At 39.2% G+C, this 16,840-nt stretch overlaps 1 long non-coding RNA gene across 1 annotated transcript in view; it reads left to right on the top strand.

Moving 5' to 3' along the window:
- Window positions 1-16,840, top strand: part of LOC132684896 (uncharacterized) — a 36,027-nt gene that overhangs the window by 18,152 nt on the left and 1,035 nt on the right. The window contains exons 4-5 of the long non-coding RNA XR_013550639.2: window positions 4,497-4,585; window positions 8,918-8,998. This is a non-coding gene — a long non-coding RNA (uncharacterized LOC132684896). The remainder of the gene's footprint in view (window positions 1-4,496; window positions 4,586-8,917; window positions 8,999-16,840) is intronic.

Below are 16,840 nucleotides of genomic sequence, written 5' to 3'. Positions count from 1 at the left end.
GATGGAGAGGAAGTAGAGCAGTGTGGTGATGAGCCTGAGTTCTAGAACTTGTCTGAGTGGACACGTGGTCCCTACCACTTCAGCTCTGTGTGGTGTTTGGCAAACCATCTCATATCTCTAAGTCTTATCCATGAGGCTTTTTTCTGTAAAATGGGGGTGATGATAATAGTATTTACTTTATAGTTGTGAAGATTAAAAGATGAGATCTGTGTGAAACACAGCACAGCCCCTGGCATATAGTAATAATTCAGTAAAGGCTATCTGTTGTTACAGTGAAGGCTATGATTTCCAGCATATTCCAGCTGTAAGACTGAATTCAACTGATGACAGAAAGGTCAAGAATCTGGGATCAACCCAACTCTTCCCTCTTATCCCTCCACTCAAGACACATGCACAATAATTTCTGTAAAACTTCCAGATCTGGTATCGTGGGATCCAATAACAAGGCCAGTGGGAGAGGGGTCATGAGTGAGTTTGGGACCATGGTAGGCAGTCACCTAGAACTATGGCCAGGAACACAGAAAACAGAAGGTGAGTAAAGATCTTCACAGGAACACATGCCCATGCATGCACACATGAACACACACACACACACATACAAGGAACTATTTGAAGTCAAGAAGTGAGAATGGTAGCTAAGGCCAAGGTGGGGGAAAGACTCGACATATTGTTCTAGTTATCATCCAGTCTCCCATATTCCCTTCACAGCCAAACTTTTCAAAACTGTTGTCTATATTTGCTGTCTTTATTTCCTTATCTCTTAGCCACTCCTTCATCCACTCCAGTCTGACCCCAATCTGACTCCAGTGCATCTTAGGTAATCTCCTTCTTGTCTATGGTTCTAATTATTTTCTCTATGCCAATGGCTCTCAAATCTATCCTTTTGATTCGGAGTTCTCTCCTAAACTGGAGACCTGTGTATCTGACTGTCTACCTAATGCCTTTATTTCAAACTCAAAGTTGCTCCAAATTAAAAAAATGGTCTTAAACTGAACATGATTTTCATCTCCAAACCTGGCCCTCTCTTGATGGTCCCTGTATCACTGAATGGCACTACAATTCATCCAGTTATGCAAGCCAGGAAGTAGAGGTCATTCTTTACTCCTCCATATCAATCTAGCAACAATTCCTATGGAATTTATACTCCAATATCTTTCCAATCTAAACATTTCTCTCCAGCTCCAATGTCAATAGTCAATGTATGCCTTTCTGTCTGAACATTTTTAATAGCCTCTTAATTAATTTCCCTTAATCCCCTATTGCCCTCCTTCTTTTTTTTTTTTTTTTTTTTTTTAATTTTTTTTTTCAACGTTTTTTATTTATTTTTGGGACAGAGAGAGACAGAGCATGAACGGGGGAGGGGCAGAGAGAGGGAGACACAGAATCGGAAACAGGCTCCAGGCTCCGAGCCATCAGCCCAGAGCCTGACGCGGGGCTCGAACTCACAGACCGCGAGATCGTGACCTGGCTGAAGTCGGATGCTTAACCGACTGCGCCACCCAGGCGCCCCCTTATTGCCCTCCTTCTAATTCATTCTCCCCAATGAGACCAGAGTAATCTTTTCAGACCATAACTCTGTTTACATGAGACATTCAGTTCCCTCCCACCACTAACTACTTCAATGTTTTCCCATGCTTTTAGGATAAAGTCATATATATGACCTGGAAGACTCTGCATGATCTTGCCCAACTCTGTATGCTCATATTATATCTCCTTTCTTTGTGGTCTCTGCATCCTGGCCTCAAGGGTTTTCTGTGCTCTTCTCTTTCCTGGAATGCTCTGTGCTCCCTCTGCCTTCACCCAACTTACATCTGTTCATTCTTCAGTTTTTGCAGAAGTCTTTTCCAACTCTCTCAGGGAATGTCAGGTGCACCTGCTAAATGCAGTCATACATGCATCTTCTTTGTACTTGTCCAGTTTAAGTTTTCATATATTTGCATATTTGTTAACTGGGTTTCCCTTTCTTCCAGATATTGGGAGCATATTTGTTCTGCTTACCATCTTCTCTTCAGTTTCCAGTCAGGGTTTGCACATAGTAGATGTTTAAGAAATACTGTTGAATGAAGGGAAACCAAAGTAGGATGATGAGAAGCTCCATGACTGTTAGAGAGCCAGAGCTAAAAGAACCAAAGCTCCCTTTCTGAGGTGATGCTGGTATGGTGCCAGACATCTCCATAGTCAAGGGTATAGAGTTGGGGAAAATTATAGTTGCCTCTAGCAAGAAGCGGATCAAAGTGATAGCACCATCTTTGTTCCCAATGGCCAAGACAGCCGTCAATGACACAAGCCAGGAAACATGGCTGAGCATCTGAAGGAATTAAAGAAATACTAGAAGGGAATGCAGGCAGACAGATGATGCACAGTGCAAAAGCAAGGAAAGAACAGAATGCAACTTGAAAGATTCTCACCCCAGAAGCCTTTTCCATAATGAATGGGTCTTCTCCCTGTAGCTTCTCTCTGACCTCATCCTTGTCAGTTTGAGTATTTCCAGGGTTAATTCCCTGTAGTATCTGAGTCACTGCATTTTCATTTTTGTGTGATTTGTTTTTTGTTTTTGATACAAATGTCCTCCTTTTTCTTAAAAATGCAAAAGATATCACAAAATAGCCATGGATTTCTTTTGCTTTTTTTCTACACTGGTGGGACAGATAAGAAACAACAAATTGTCTTGTGGAACACAAGTCATAGGATTTGCTTCTAGAACATCCACTCTTGGGGAGGGAGGTATATCAACTGGAGGAGCAAATATTTGCCAAAAACTAGAAGAAACTCATAAGCCAGAAAGTGTGGTGGTTCTGAGACATACTGGGTCTCATCCCAACCCCCGCCTCCAGCCCTTTACTTATTATGTGACCTTGGGCGGGTAACTTAACTCCTTTGTGGCTCTAATTCATTATTTGTAAATGGAGCTGCTAATACTGTTCTTACTGTATAAAGTTGTGAGGATGAAGTGAGATTATGCATAAAACAATAGTTTTATGTTAGTTTTTATTATTTTAAAACATTGTATTATAAAATGCATATTGGGGAAGGTGTTATTCTTTAGTGGGGCAGAGTGTAATTTTAATTTCTTTGAGGGAGATTAAATATTGGCAGTTATTGAATTCATCCTTTAGTGATTTTATGGTTTTCAGGGATAAGCTGGGAAGGTCAATATCCATCTCTACTGTGTGTGTAAAGTCATATTTTTTTTAAGTTTATTTATTTATTTTGAGAGAGAGAGAGAATCCCAAGTAGGCTCCTTGCTGTTAGTGTGGAGCCCAACACAGGGCTTGATCCCACAAACTGCGAGATCATGACCTGAGCTGAAACCAAGAGTAGACACTACACCAACTGGGCCACCCAGGCACCCCTAAAGCCATATTTCTTTAATGAAGCATATTTACTACAATGCCAAAAGGATAGGTTGCAGTATAGCTGTGAGCCTTCCTGCAGAATCAAATTTAGTTCATGGCATATAAATTATTTTTTTAATTTTTTTAATATTTATTTTTGACATAGAGAGATTGTGAGCAGGGTGGAGGGGGGAGCGGAGAGAGAGGGAGACACAGAATCCTAAGCAGGCTCTAAACTCTGAGCTGTCAACGCAGGGCCTGATGCCGGGCTTGAACTCACAAACTGGGAGATCATGACCTGAGCCAAAGTTGGAAACTTAATTGACTGAGCCACCCAGGAGCCCCCATGGAATATAATTTGAAACACTTTAGATAAAATGCATAGATTGGAGAATTGAATGTGAAATTCTCATTTTTAAAGAAAGATAAAGGCTTCAAGGAAATTTCAAGGTAAGTGGGGAGAATGTAGAGTTTATCTCCAGACCTCCAAAAGTACAGGCTCACTCTTCTTCACTATTGAGGATATTTGGTAGAAAATTTTAGTTGTATTTATTTAAAGAATATAAAGAATATTGCTAGGAATGAGAAAACCATTATCTGAAAAAGGAACTGAAGATGTTCAATTCTTTCAAAATTGCTTTTCTCTTTGCGTTTTCATTTGGAGTCTTCTGAAAGAATTGAGAAAGAACAAGAAAAATAATGAAGAAAAAAAATCAATTGCTTTAAATGATCCAAATAACTAGGGCTCAGTGCTTCTGGGCAACTTTACAGGAAATATTGAAAAATGGGTTTTTGGCCCAGGAACAACTTAAACGAATCCAACAAAGGCAAACAAGGTGTACAAGATCTCTCTTCTGCGCTCTGGCATTTAGATTCAGGAAATGGGAAGAATCCAAGACAGTGGTTCTCTTCTAGGTGAGACGCACCTAAGACAAAGAGTGCTTGGAAAGAACATTGAACGGGAACTGAAGACCTAGTTTTGCATTTTAGCTTCAAGGCCAATGGGGTGTAGGCAATTTGTTTAACTTCTCTTGGATGCTTCATCTGTAAATTGAGGGGTTAGACTCATTGTCTCTGAATCTCAGGGTTAGAAAGAACCTCAGGGGCCAATTAATCCAATCTTTCCTCAATGTAATGGTTGTAAGTCTCTTGCTTGAACAGTTTCAGAGATGAGAAGACATCTGCTGTCAGAAGTCAGAAGTCAGAAGACTTGAGTCCAGGCCCAATTGGGAAACTGACCAAATATCTAGGTATGGAATCCCTCACTTGACTGAATTTTATGCTCCTATTCCACAAAGCAGTGAGGGATGTATTAAATAATTTCTGACATGGCATTAATGAATTTCAGTGACATCAAATCCCTAATACACAAAGAATATTCCTTTCTTTCTCCACCCTGCATCCACTTTGCTCAAGTCTATGGATGAAAATATATTACTGTGTTACTCTGCCACCTGCTTTAAATGGGGGAAATAGCCAAGAGATGCTTATCTGGGAATAGAGAGGTGAAGTCTAAGCCCTGCAAGAAAGGAGTGGAAGAAGAGGACCAAGTAAGAGGAACAAAGACAGAATAGACTCTGTGCTTGCTGGAAGAGTAGCAAGTTAGAGCAGAAGGATGAAGTCAACTCTGTCTAGACTGGGAAAGAGGAATTGGAAAGACACTAGGAATGGTGCATCTAATAGTATGCCAATTCTAAAGGTCCCTGTATGGAGTGGGGAGGGAGAGTGAGAGATAATAAGTCAGGATGTATAACGAACTCTCTTCCTCAATATTGTGGACACCTACACCTTGCCACGACTTTGCTCCCATATGTCATTTAGGCTAAAATATAAGCAGCAAACTCTAAGAGGCTGAAACCCAAGAGTTGAGATTCCCTTGAGTGTTTTATTGTGACACATCATGGAGATCATGGATGCTGGGGGTGTGACCTTGAAGGTCCCTCCTTGCTCTGGTAATCTGTGCCTCAAACACATAGAGTCTTGGGGGAACTTACAAGGTAGTCTGCTTCTCACTTTCCAATTTCCACTTATTATTCCTGTGATGGCTTATTTTATGTTTTAATTTGATTAGGCCACGATGTGCCCAGATATTTGGGCACATTATTTCTGAGTGTGTCTGTAAGGGTGTTTCTGGGTGAGATTAGCATTTGCAATAGTGTACTGAGTAAAGCATCTTGCCCTCCCCAGTGTGGTTGGGCATCATCCTATCCAGTAAAGGCCTGAGTAGAATAAAAAGGTGGAGAAAAGATGCATATGCTCTCCTTGCCTTCCCATTGAGCTGGGTCTTCTCCTGCCCTCAGGCACTTATACCATCAGCTTTCCTGATTCTCGGGCCTCCTAAGACTGTAACTACATTGCCAGGTATCCTGGGTATCCAGCTGGCAGATGGTGGGTTGTGTGACTTTTTTTTTTTAATTTTTTTAACGTTTATTCATTTTTGAGACAGAGAGAGACAGAGCATGAATGGGGGAAGGTCAGAGAGAGAGGGAGACACAGAATCTGAAACAGGCTCCAGGCTCTGAGCTGTCAGCACAGAGCCCAACGCGGGGCTCAAACTCACGGACCGCGAGATCATGACCTGAGCCGAAGTCGGACGCCCAACCGACTGAGCCACCCAGGCGCCCCAATGTGTGACTTCTTAGACTCCATAATCACATAAACCAATCAACTCATTTTTATAAAGTGATTTATTCTACAGTTATATATATATTCTCTCTCTCTTTTGATTTTATAATATTTCTATTTACACACATATAATAATATATATTATTATATATAATTATTATACATGGTATATAACATAGCAGATTTTATATATGAATATAAAATACACCTATTAGTTCTGTTTCTCAGGAGAACCCTAATAATGTTTCCTTCATCCTTAGGCTTCTTTGAACATTCATCTCTCTCAAACACACAGAAAAGGAAGCTAAAGTTATACAAAGTGATAAAGGGCTCTTTCTTTGGGCTCTGACTATAGAGTGGCTGCTCCAGCAATCAGGTGCTGCTGCTAGGACTGAAAGTCAATTAGAGTCACATTGGGAGGCAAGAGTGGGCAGGAAACTCTTTTCTCTTGGGAAAACTAGCCTTACCGTGTTCAGTGCAGCGGAGACCAAATTGCTCAGGGGTGCAATCTGTCTAAATGCCATCCATATCCTCCAACTGGTAAGGATTTGGCAGTATTACTATACAAGAAGTTGGATATTCCCATGTTATTGTAGAATGACTGCATTCATTGTTATGATTAACAGTCTGCATGTATCATGCCTTTGGAAATGTCCTCATATACTGACTCTCAGTTTGGCCATGTCTCTTTCCTTGACCAATGAAACAGTAGAAAACTTAATGCAGGCAGAAACTTGTGAAAGCACTTGTACTTTTTTTTGCTTTCACCTTTGATTCTCCATAATTTCTGTAAGGACATGCCTGAGCCAGCCTGCTAGTGGGATGTGAAAGACACATGGAGAGAGGCCCCAGTCATGGAAGCCATTCCATTGAGGCTATCCAAGAGCAGCCATAGCCAATCAAGCTCAGACATGTGAGGGAGCCTAGCTGAGACCAGGAGAGCAGTCTAACCCAGCATAATGTAAATTGTTATTCTAGGGACTCACCTTGTCTTCCCATAGCTGATTTCCTCACATATAACCAATAGGTGATTATTTTTTTAAGCCACTGAGTATTAAAGTGCACTACTGTAGCAACAGATCATCAATATAGGACTATATTTGATTTGTGAGAAATGAATCTGATTCTTCAGTTAGGCAAAATCTGAAATGAGATGAGATGCTTCAGAAAACACCACCAGAATTCAGCATTCAAAAAGCTACTTCCTGCTTGCCTCCCTCAGGCTTTCTGAACCCCTTGCCATGGACTAAATGTTCATAGGTTGAAGCCCTAATCCTCAGTGTGATGATATTTGGAGGGAATTTGGTTTAAATGAGGTCATATGGGTGGAGCACCAATGATGTGATTAGTGCCCTTAGAGGCAGAGAAGGAAACCAGAGTGTGTGCGCTCTCTCTCTCTCTCTCTCTCTCTCTCTCTTTTTCTCGTTCTCTCTTGTTGAATATACAGCAAGAGGGTGGTTCTTTGAAAACCAGGAGGAGAGTCCTCACCAGTTACTAACTCCACCTGCACCTTGACCTTAGACTTTACAGCCTCCAGAGCTGTGAAAAATGTTTTACTGTTTAAGCCACACAGTCAATGATATTTTGCCATAGCAGCCAAAAGTGACTAAGACACACCTTTTGCATTTGTTCTATCCTTCAAAAAATATAAAAAACCACACTGAAAGGTCAGTAATGGATAAGTGACTGTGTTGCTTGCTTACCTGTGTCTTGTCTCAAGATCCTCAGGTGACCAGATTGTCAGATTGCCAGCTGAATTATACAAACCTCTGGAGTTTATCAAAGTGAGCCGTCTAGCTCTCAACATTAAACAAATATTAACAATAACCTCTCCAAACAGATGGCCTTTCCTATCAGCATGAAACCTTCTAGCCTAAGCTAGAAACAAGGAGTGCCAAAAGAAAATACATGTCTACAGAAAAATTAAGCTATAATCAGGTGTCCGAAGACTGATTTCAGATATATTTTTCTCTTTTATCTACCCCTTTTACATGGCAGGTCATTGGCATCTCATAAATCAGCCTCATTTGTAGCCCTAGAAACAGAGGAGATGGCTGGAAAAGACTTCACAGCTCTCTTGCTAAAGGCAACCTCTGGGTCCTCTGTCTTCTAGCATAGACTTCAAAAATATATTTCCCTTTGGTAGTTGCCCGGCATGCTCTGAGTTTCCTGGCCTTGGGTGGCCAAGGACATTTGGCATTAAAACCTGTCTTCTAATTCCCTGCATGGGACTTTCTGGCTTCTCAGCTACTTACCTCCTCCAGCTCCATCCACCTTGGCCATCTGTCTTTCAAGCTGAGGGCGGACTCGGCCAGGTAGAGAGGCACGCCCAGATCATTAGCCACACAATTTCCTGTGGAGGGAAATCCTCAGTGAGGCAGAACCCTGAATTTGAACCCTTTTAAAGGTAGTTGAGACTATCTCATTGTTTTCCATCCATCAGTCAGAGACTTGGTCACTGTACATGTCATTAAAGCTGGGCACAAGGTCAATGTGGATCCAGAAGCTGGGCTGACTATGTGCTGAGCTGCTGAGTTTCTCTCAAACATCCCTTATCCAGAACAGAATTAAATACAAGGTAAGGGGAAGTTCTGATTGAAAAGGAAGAGAAATAAGAAACAGGGAGGCTAAGGGATCATTATACAGAAAAAAAAATCCAAAAGGAGGGGGTTGCTCAAAAGTGCCAAATGGTGCAGGAATTGAAGAAGACTCCCAGACAAGCAAAGGGAAGTACTAGGCAAGGTCATAGCTCCCAGGGTTTGGTTTATTCTCTTGGCATTAGTCTCAGAAGTTTGGGATGAATCCAACCTCAACAGAAGTCAGAGAGGTTCCACATTATTTTTTTGGCTGAGCTGTCATTGGTAATTTCCCAGATAAAGAAACTCTTGTTAATTGCTTAAGTGGAAGGAGAACACATTAAGTTTCTCTCTTCCCAAGCAGCCTTTTCTTTTTAATAGGTCCTGTGTGGAAACTGATACCCTAACCCAAAAGAACGCACGTACGGGCTGGTGGAGGGAATCACATCTCTTGGAAGACTGGTATATGGACTTTTTCTTTTGTTCCAACTTAGATTAATTGTGTGACCTCAGGCAAGGCATGTTCCTGTTCTTGGACCAACTGTCTCCATCATATAACATACCTTTTTTACAGTCCTTTCCTCCCCTGGTGGTCAGTGGTTCTTATTCTTTCCAGATTCAAATCTAATTACAGTTATAGAGGGGATCTTGCAGAGCACCACACATAGACAGCTGAATGCTAGTCTCTTTCTGTCAGAATTCTGTCTACACTGAAGGAGTGCAATCCTATAAGGTCAATCCTAGGAGGTCAACTTGCTCCTGAGTTAAGAATGTTCTGACTTAAGAGTGACTCCAGCACCAGTTACAAGGAAAGAACACCAAAGTGGGAGGGTGCCTAATAAACAAATCTAGCTGCTTGCCAAGCAAACAAAGAGGTTGTATTTTATTTTATCTGGCAAGCATCAGTAACACAAAATGCTGAGTGGGGGTTCTAAATGAAAACTGTCTCCTTCACTTATGTGAATTTATAACTGTCTGTATCAGCAAAGAAAATTACTGAATAGAAGTATTTATCCGCTCACTTGTTAATGACATGAGACACACAGGTCTTTAACCATTTACCATGAAAGGCAAGCTTAGTCAAAAAGCAGCTTATTTATCCTGGGGAAACATTGGCAATGATTCTTGTAGTGGTGATTTGGTGTGATAAAACTCTATTGTCTGGGGGCAGCTAGCAGGCAAGGAGCCATTCAGAAGAGTTACAAAACTAATCTTTACTGGATTTGTCACAAACAAAGAATGAAACATTCATGCAAGAAGTCAAAATCCATCCTGGGCTATAAGCCACTGTTCCCCCTCCCAGCCCGCTGAGGAAATTCAATACATTCAAGCTAGTCAGCAAACAGACCAGAGACTCTGAAATTGATTAAATCTACGATGTGTTTATTATGCTCCTTGTGACTTAGCAGACAGGGCCTTGTAGGGGAAGGGAAGGGAAAAAAAGCTAAACAAAACAAAACTGCTTGTTATTCCAAATGGATACGCTGGTTTCTGTTTCCCGGTCTCTATGGATTTCAGTGAACCATCATGGTCCAAGTGTTTCGCACCCAGATCGAGGCTGAGTCGCAAAGGAGCTTATGGGCTTTCTCAGCACCGAAGGATAAACCCAGAAGAGATACAGTTGAGACCTGGCTGGGAGTGAAGGGTCTCTGAGTCCTGCTCTGCAGGGATAAGCTGCAAACTGTGTGAACGGTTCATATTCCTCTAATTAACCCAAGAAACAGATCTGTATCACTGTTGATTGGTTCAGCCTTAGAAAACACACACACACACACACACACACACACACACACACACACACACACACACACTATCTCCTCAACTTTTCTCTCTTCTCCTCTCAATATGTGGTTTCTTTGCTGCTTCTTAACTGGAGAAAATATTAATGGTAGCTCTTGGTCTCTCTTGTTCTTTCTCTCCTCACACATTGATACATGCCAGAAACTAACCACGCCTAATTTTCAAGATGGCTTTTTAAATGCAATCTATTGTTCACGAAAACATTAAGCAATCATTTTCCCTAGATGCTACAATCTTACGTGATTATTTTTACTTTCTTTTGTGTGTGTGTACTTGTTTTTCGCATTGTGTATACTTTCACAACTGCATGTGACATGTTTACAGTAAGAATTAACTTTCATTTTAAAGAGGAAACAAAGGCAATTTGTACACAACAGTGCATAATGATTGCAGATTTGGTAAGAACTATCTGTTCAACAATAAGAATCAGGAGGAGGAATATACTCAAAAAAAAATTCTGTTGTTTGCTCTGATTATAACATGGCTTAGTAGTTAATACGGACATAAAACATTCAAACACATGACTTTCAAGGCCATTTGAGCCTCAGAGCATTAGGCAAGAAGAGTGAAGAGGGCCCAACTGCCAGGTCAATAGAGAAAATATGGTTCACCCTCTTTCAGGGCATTGCTTCTAAAGGATTCTCTGGAGATGAAATACAGTTCATGTCAAGATCATGGCCATGGCTGTGAAGCTTAGTAAATAGACTTTCTGTACTTCCAAAAGCTTGAACACAATGTTGCTCTGCCTAGTCACCAGAGCATGATTCAAACCTGGGTTGTCTTTCACTTTTGGCATCATACCAACTGATGCTAAACCTCAATTTGGAATAAAGATGGAATAATGATGCTAAACCTCAATTTGGAATAAAGTATGTCCTAGACATACTGTGCAGTGGAGATTTTAGAAGTGACTAGCTTCAGAAAAGCAGACGTTTTTTCTCCCCATATTCTCTAATCCTTCTCTAAAGCACCAAATAGCAAGCATATGCCCAAGGATTAATGGTAAATCTCCAGTACAGTGAAAAGAGGAAGCTAAAGCTTGACTGGCTGCTAAAAAGACATTAACAGTTACTTCTCAAAACTGCTTTAAATTTAGGGCTGTACTCATTTTTTAATGCATTTATAAAGGGCAGGACAAAGAAAGAGAGAAGGAAAGAAAATCAAGAAAGGGAGAAGAAATGACGGGAAGGGGATGGAAAGAAAACGTATGCAGGGTTTCTTTCAAATTGGAGCTGACACTCAATAAATTTGCTAAAGCTACCTTATACTTTGTATACCCTCCTTTGTTGTTAGGATTATATAAACCCATTACATAGTTACAATGTACAAATTAATCAGAGAGTGGGACATAAAATTAAGTATGTGACGTAAGGTGATATTTGAGTATGGGGATTTTTTCCCCAGCTATGACAGAGATTCCTGAATGCTGGAAGGCACCATACGGCTAGAATGTGGGCCCCAGAGAAAAAGAAATCTAAGCCCTGTGGACAGTTTACTTAGAATGAGAACATCTGTAACTTCATTATGGTGTCCATAAAAGTAAGAAGAATGCTACAAGAATTCTAGGGATTAAGAAAGAAGGTTTTAATATTGGCACACTTGAGATGCTATTGCAATTTGATGATTCTGCTCCGTGGAGCAGTATGTTTCAGACTGAAATTAGGAAGTTACTTTTCCAGGAAGAAGACATGAGAACCATGTACGCATTTACTCCAACTCTGCAGCAAGCACTGAAATAAGAAGGTAAACCACCCTTCAGAGTACTCAGAGTGCTCTCAGAAAAGCAGAGAGAGACACAGTTCCCAGTGCCTTGCAAACAGCAGAATACATCCCCAGGATTACAAGTGGTGTTTTTTTTTCCCAAGCATGTAGGGAATAAAAACCTCCTTAGCAACAGCACTGAGAAAGGCCATACTCAAACTTTGGGCAAGTGTATAAATATAAACAAGTAAATGAAATTGATAAAACAACAACAGCTTTCCTCCCCCAAATGGAAAAGCTCTTCCATTTGTATAACCAAGATTGATGAATGATACCACGATTTAAAAGACTGGAATAATTTGATGCCCACTTTCAATAATGAACATAGCATCCAGAGAGGATGGCAATAAGGACATAGCAGACCTAAACCATACTGAGACATATACAGAACATTCCACTGAAAAACAGCAGAACACACATTCTTCTCAAGCACACATGAAACATTGTACAGAACATATCATACATGAGGTCATAAAACAAATCTTAACAAATTTAATAAAATTAAAATCTTCCCAAGTGTCTTTTATGACTCAATGGAATAAAATTAAAAATCAATATCATAAGAAAAACAGGAAAATTTGCAAACATATGACAACACATTTTTCAATAACCATTGGGTTAAAGAAGAAATGAAGATATCCTGAGACAAACAAAAACAAAAAAATAGAGAATAGAAAAACAATAGAAAAACTGATGAAGCTGAGTTGGTTTTTTTGAAAAAAATGAAACTGACAAACCTTTAGCTATACTAACCAAGAAAAAAGAGGGAAAGACTCAAATAAATAAAAGCAGAAATGAAAGAAGAGACATTACAACTGATGCCATGAAGTAGGGAGGGGAACATAAGAGACTATCATGAACATTTATACACCAACAAACTGAACAACCTAGAAGGGATACGTCTAGAAATAGACAACCTACCAAGACTGAATCAAGAATAAATAGTCTGAAAAGACAAATTACAAATAAAGAGATAAAATCAGTAATCAAAAACCTCCTAATAAAGAAAATCCCAGGACCAGACGGCTTCACAGGTAAATTCTGCCAAACATTCAAAGAAGAAATAATGCTAATAATTCTTAAACTCTTCTCAAATATAAAAGAACAGGGAATATCTACAAACTCATTTTATGAAGCTAGCATTATCCTGATACCAAAGGCAGACAAAGAGACCACAAGAAACAAAACTACAGGTCAATACCTTTGACGAACGTAGAAGCAACAAGTCTCAATAAAGCCAAATTCTACAACACATTAAAAGGATCATACACTGTGACCTAATGGAATTTATCATGGGGATACAAGAATGATTCCACATATACAATTCGATGTGACATTATCACAATGAAGGATAAAAATTAAATGATCATCTCAATAAATGCAACCCTCCCACATTGGACAATATTCAACATCCATTCATGACAAAAACTCCCAACAAAATAGATATAATAGGAGATTCTTCAACACAAGTAAAATCATATATGAAAATCCCACAGCTAACATCATACTCAATGGTGAAAAAATGAAAGATTTTCCTCTATGATCTGGAACAAGAGAAGGATGTCTACTTCCACCATTTCTATTCAACACAGTACTGGAAGTCCTAGCCAGAGAAATTAGACAAGAAAAATAAATAAATAAATAAAAGGCACCTAAGCCAGAAAGAAAGAAGTGAAATTATCTCTGTTAATAGATTACATGATCTTGTATGTAGAAAGCCCTAAAGACTCCTCCAAAACTGTTGAAATGAATTCAGTAATTTTGTAGGCTACAAAATTAATGTGCAAAAATCAGTTGCACTTCTATATACTGACCATAAACTATCTGAAAAGTAAATCAGAAAATAACCACCACCACCACCACCACCACCACCACCACCACCACCCTCCCCCGCCAAAGAATAAAACACTTAGGAATGAACTTAACCAAGATGGTGAAAGATCTGTACACTGAAAACTATAAAATACTGATGAAAGAAATTTTATTTTATTTTATTTTATTTAAAATTTTTTCAATGTTCATTCATTTTTGAGAGAGAAAGAGAGAAGAGCATAAGTGGGGGAGGAGCAGAGAGAGAGGGAGACACAGAATTCGAAGCAGGATCCAGGCTCTAAGCTGTCAGCACAGAGCCTGACACGGGGCTCAAACCCACGAACCAGGAAATCAGGACCTGAGCTGAGGTTGGACACTGAACCAACTGAGTCCCCCAGGTGCCCCGGGAAATTTTAAAAGACATACATAAATGGAAAGATATCCTATGTTCATGGACACAAAGAATTAATGTTATTAAAATGTCTTACTACCCAAAGAAATCTACAGATTCAATGAAATCCCTGTAAAAATTCCAACGGTATCTTAGAAATAGAAAAAAAAATCCTACAATTCATATGAAATGCAAATAATGCTGAAGGGCCAAACCAATTTTGAGTAATAAGGACAAAGCTAGAGGCATCATATTTCCTAATTTCTATATTTATTACGAAGCAACAGTAATTTGAACAGTATGGTACTGACATAAACTCAGACACATAGACCAATGGAACAAAATACAGGGCCCAGAAATAAACTCACACATAGATTGTCAACTGATTTTTGACAAGGGTGCCAAGATTACAAAATTGGGAAAGGATAGGCTCTTTAATAAATGGTGTTGAGAAAACCAGATGTGCACATTAAAAAAAATGAAATTTAACCTTTATCTTACACCATACACAAAAATAAATTCAAATGGATTAAAGATTAAATGTGAGACAGAAACTGTAAAACTTCTAGAAGAAAACATAGAAAAAAGCTTCTGAGCATTGGCCTTGTCAATTTCTTTGATATGACACTAAAAGCATAGTCAACAAAAGCAAAAATAGACAAGTGGGACTACATACTGAAAAGTTTCTGCATAGCAAAAGAAACAATAAAGTGAAATGGCAATTTACACAAAGGGAGAAAATATTTGCATATATTATATTATCTATCTATCTATCTATCTATCTATCTATCTATCTAATAAACTCCTGAAACCCAATAGCAAAAAACAAATGAGCCAATTAAAAAAAGGGGGGGGGTGGGCATCTGGGTGGCTTAGTTGGTTAAGCATCCAACTTCAGCTCAGGTCATGATCTCACAGTTCATAAGTCCAAGCCCCATATCACGTTCTGTGCTAACAGCCCAGAGCCTGGAGCCTGCTTCAGATTCTTTGTCTCTCTCTCTCTGCCCCTCCCCCATTCATGCTTTCTCTCTCTCTCTCTCTCTCTCTCTCTCTCTCAAAATAATAAATAAACATAAAAAAATGGGCAAAGAACCCGAATAAACATTTCTCCAAGAAGACATACAAATGGCCAATAGGTATTTGAAAAAGTGCTCAACAACTCTAATTATCAGGGAAATGCAAATCAAAACCATAATGAGATACTAAGTCAAACATGTTAGGATGGCTATTATTGAAAGAAACAAAACAACAGCAACAACAACAACAACAAAAAACACAAATGATAACACTCATTGGTGAGTATGTAGAGAAAAGGGAATCACTGTATACAGTTAGTGGGAAACTGGTGTAGTCACTATGGAAAACAGTATGGAAGTTTATAAAAAATAAACATTTTTAAAAATTATAGAACATAGGGGCATCTGGGTGGCTCAGTTGGTTAAGCATCCGACTCTTGATTTAGGCTTAGGTCATGATCTCACAGTTTGTAAGCTCGAGCCCTGTGCTGAGTTCCATGCTGGCAATGTCGAGCCTGCTTGGGATTTTCTCTTTCCCTCTCTGTCTGCCCCTCCCCTGCTCATGTTCGTTCTCTCTCTCTCTCTCTCTCTCTCTCTCTCTCTCTCTCTCTCAAAATAAATAAATAAATAAATAAATAAATAAATAAAAATTTAAAAAATAATAGAACATATGTTTTAGCAATCTCATTTATGGATAGATCTCCAAAGAAATTGAAATCAGGATCTGGAAGAGATATCTGCATTTCTACATTCATTGCAGCACTATTCAAACTATCCAAGACATGGAAGGACCTACATATTTATTAATGAATAAATGGATAAAGAAAATATGGGATTTACATACAACAGAATATTATTAAGCCTTTAAAAAGAAGAAGATCCTGCTATTTGGGGTACCATGAATGAACCAGGAGGACATTATGCTAAATGAAATAAACCAGACAGAGAGAGACAAATAACACTTATACCATCAATCTAAATTTGTCAAGGTCATAGCAGCAGAGAGTAGAATGATGGTTTCCATGGGGTGGGAGAAGGGGAGCAATGAGGAGGCATTCGTCAGAGAATTCTCATCAGAGAATTTAAAGTTTCAGTGGTACAAATAAGTCCTTGAAATCTATTATACATCCTAGTGCCAATAGCTAACAATACTGTACTACATGCTTAAAATTTTTCCAAGAGAGTAGAACTTATGTTACTGTTCTTATTACACACAGAGAATTAAAAAATGGAGAGGGAGGAAACTTATATAGTTTTATAGGATATGTTTGTGACATTGATTATGGTGGTAGCTTTGCTAATGTATACGTATTCCAAACTCATCAAATTGTATACATTAAATATGTACAGTTTTTTGCTTTACAATTATATTTCCCTGACTTCCTCCACACCCACAATTATGTGACCTCCCAGACACTGTAAAAGTCCTTGTAATTCCTTCTGGGTGTTCTGACAGTGGTGAATTGCTACCATGTAGTGGCGATTATTTGCTCTTCATTCCTGAGGTCATGCCTCTTGTTTTCA

This window comes from Panthera onca, chromosome D2 (genome assembly GCF_046562875.1).
Source record: "Panthera onca isolate mPanOnc1 chromosome D2, mPanOnc1 haplotype 2, whole genome shotgun sequence".
Lineage (NCBI taxonomy): Eukaryota > Metazoa > Chordata > Mammalia > Carnivora > Felidae > Panthera > Panthera onca.
This window is presented reverse-complemented; position numbering and strand designations above follow the sequence as displayed.